The following is a 3,585-nucleotide window of genomic DNA, read 5'->3' on the forward strand; positions in this document are numbered from 1 at the left end:
CAATATATCTTCAAATATTCTAGTAGCTTTTTTATTAATAAATTTTCAACAATGATATCCAATATATGAACCATTATTATCTTCATACCATCACTATTATTATCTTCGAATCATCACCATTTAATTTCATAACAAAAGGAAAACAATGCTACCATCAGCTGGATCCTAGAATATTAATTCCAATACATGTACGTCACGGGAAATCAAAAACATCCAACACAAATATGGATCCATATTTCAAAAAAACTTCATTTTCTTCTCAATAACAAATAAAATGAAACTACTACTCCTCACTGACACCTGAAGAAAAATCTGAATATTACACAATAGCATTGTCTGCACTAGCAATCCTAGACCACAAATCAGCACACTCCTTTTCAATTGGTCCAGTATTTGCAGATCCTGAAGAAGCAGAAAACATCGATTGATATATATTAGATAAAGAAGCAAAAACAAATTTATGCATTACGGTAACTTTTATACAACATTCATTCACATGATTGGTGTGTTCCATTGAAATTGAGGACAACACATCCTATCAGTAACTAGCAGAGACTAAAAAGGAAAAGGTAAAATGATACATTCTAATACATGTTAGGCCCAACGATACTTAGCCCCAACGGTTGGAACCGTCGGGGCAAATATTTAGTCCCAACGGTTAGAACCGTTAGGGCTAAATATTTGCCCCGACGGTTCCAACCGTTAGGGCCTTTATATAAATCAAAAAAATGAAAATCAGCCAAAAATATGGGAAAGCTGTTGCACACATGAAAATTAGCAGAGAACCTACTCGGATGTAATAACTAAGAGATGTGTCCGCATCCACAGTTTGGATAGCTAGTGATGCATGGAAATTGGAGTTCAACACTTAATTTGAGCTTGAAGGACATAGTATTTCCTAAGAATACATATACGATCACTTGCACAGTTGCACTCGGCACCAGTTCATTTCAGCACTAGAAAGTGCAAACAGAAACACATAAGCAAAATTCCGGGTAAATTAATTGATGCTCCAATAAAGTGGAGAAAAGGAGTGCATGGATGATAGCACAACCTGCAAACTTCAATATCATATTCTTATGTTCTCATAAGCGCACTACAGGTACTCGTTCACTTTGTCACAAAACTCTCTACCCAACATGTTGTCTAGTGCAATATTAATACAGTAGCAATCTTTACCTAAAATATGTGTACTTAACCACACAAAAAAGCAAAGAATAAAACCAATTACTAATATCCCCTCCCCCCCCAAAAAAAAAATATCCCTGGTTTATCTTTAAAAATAATTCTTTAACAAAGGCAACCAACTGAATTTTTTTAAATCCCAACTATAGCAATTAGCATACCAGCTACTTATTTCTTCCCCAGTCTCCCCAACTGAATTTTTTTAAATCCCAACTATAGCAATTAGCATACCAGCTACTTATTTCTTCCCCAGTCTCCGAAGAATTTTTCATTGAAATCCCAACTATAGCAATTAGCATACCAGCTACTTATTTCTTCCCCAGTCTCCGAAGAATTTTTCATTGCTTTGATCGAATTAAAACAGTATCGTCATCAACAATATAAATTAGATGAGAAAATAAGGATTAAATTCGACCTTATCGCGAACCCAACCGCCAGCGACTCGAAGCTAAGTCCCCAACTCGAAGTGCTTCAAAACATCGAGCAAGCACTTGAAATTCTCCTCTTTCTCAGTGAGATCGATCTTCTCCTTCACCATCACCGGACCCGCCATAAGTCTACTTCTCTCGACGCCGGCGACGCTGTCTCAATTGAAGCGACGGAATCGAAACCCTAATCTGGGGAATTTGGGGCGGGATGAGATGAATTTGGGCGGGAGGAGGAGAGGAGGGGGGAATTTGAGGATGGAGAAAACCCTAGATCAGATCTAGGGTTTTGACGAGAGAGGAGAAGAGGAGAGAGGAGAAAGGATCGTGACTGAGAAATGTGAGAGAGGAGGAGTCGGGATCGGGATTTCAACCCGTCGGGATTTTGCAAATACCAAGGGTGAGGGTGGGATTTCAAATACGTCATTTGGGCTTTCAAAATATTCTCTTTAAAAATCATTGGATTTGAAATCTGAGCCTAATTTGAGGCCCAAACAAAATATTTAGATATGAAATACCCTGGATTTTAAATCCAATGTCCAAATCCAAGTTCCCAAACACAGCCTAAAGATATTGGATCTTTAAGGGACTGGTATTTTTCAGATCCATAAGCAACAGCAGACGTAAATAATTCATATGCATAAACTCCATGAACTTATGTCAGTTTGCTTAGCAAGAATACCTGCAGCAATTTTTCTCAAGCATAGAAAGGTCAACATCAAATACCTGATGCAGTGCTTAAGGAGGTAACCTGACTTCCTGATTCTTGTTTTTGTTTACACTTACCAGGAGTTTGCCATTTTTTTTGCTTTCGTTATCAATTACTAAAGCTCAATATAGAAGGTTCTCGACGGTGAGATCACGGAGGAGGAGGTCTGAAGGCGGAGGAGGAGCTTGACGCCGAGATTGCGGAGGAGGAGGGTTGACGGAGGGCGGGCTGGCAACATCGGTGTCATGGCGATGATTTGGGCTGAAATCGTGGGAAGGGGGAGAGGGATTGAGGAATTTGGGGGAAGTTTTGGGGAGAGAGATTTTTGGGGAGGGAGAGAACAGTTCTCTTGAGGCCAGCTGGAATTAAAGTACGGTGGGTTGTTTTTTTTACAAAAACAACCCTGCAGGTATCAGTGCGTACGTATCAGTCGCGATGAGAAACGCACTTATATATATACTATATATATATATATATGTATATATATATACTATATATATATACTATATCTTTATATATATATATATAATATAGTATATATATTATAATATATATGTTAATATATATATATATATATATATACTATATATATCTATATACATATACTATATAATTACATAGCATATATCTATATATATATACTATATAATATTATACCTATATATATATATTATATATATATATATATATATAAATATATATACTATAATATATAATAATATATATATATATATATACTTTGATAATTTTTTAGAATCTTAACCAAGATTATTAAGCTAATTTTTAAATGAACCCGAATTATTAATCGTGTGTTATTTATTTGGATTCAAGCTTGCAGGCGGCACGAAGTGGAAGGAAGATGTGGGTAACATTTTGGATTGCCTAATGTGGACACTATACCAGACAGCAGAGGCTAGTAGCTTTCAGGCGCTTAAGGCGCAACGTCGAAGGGTGGTACTACGACTTTAGTTCACTCCGGACGCGAGGATGACAACATAGCTAGGAAGAGCGTTTATTTATTTCTTGTGATGAGGCATATGTTCGGCAACAGCAAAAGCCGGAAATCGAGTTAGACGCTAGTCCACATGGAGCAGGGAGATATGTCTGTAGCAGATTATGAAGCAGTTGTCGGACTTGCTCAGGTTACGGGCATGTGGCGATTAGGAGCGCAACGGCGTAGAATGTTTTTGATGACTTCGCCCCGGCTGAGCACCGGATATCTTGTGTCTCAGCGTTTCGCACTCCCAGTGCGGGACGTTGCGGCAT

Source organism: Asparagus officinalis, chromosome 3, assembly GCF_001876935.1.
Source record: "Asparagus officinalis chromosome 3, Aspof.V1, whole genome shotgun sequence".
Taxonomy (NCBI): Eukaryota; Viridiplantae; Streptophyta; class Magnoliopsida; order Asparagales; family Asparagaceae; genus Asparagus; species Asparagus officinalis.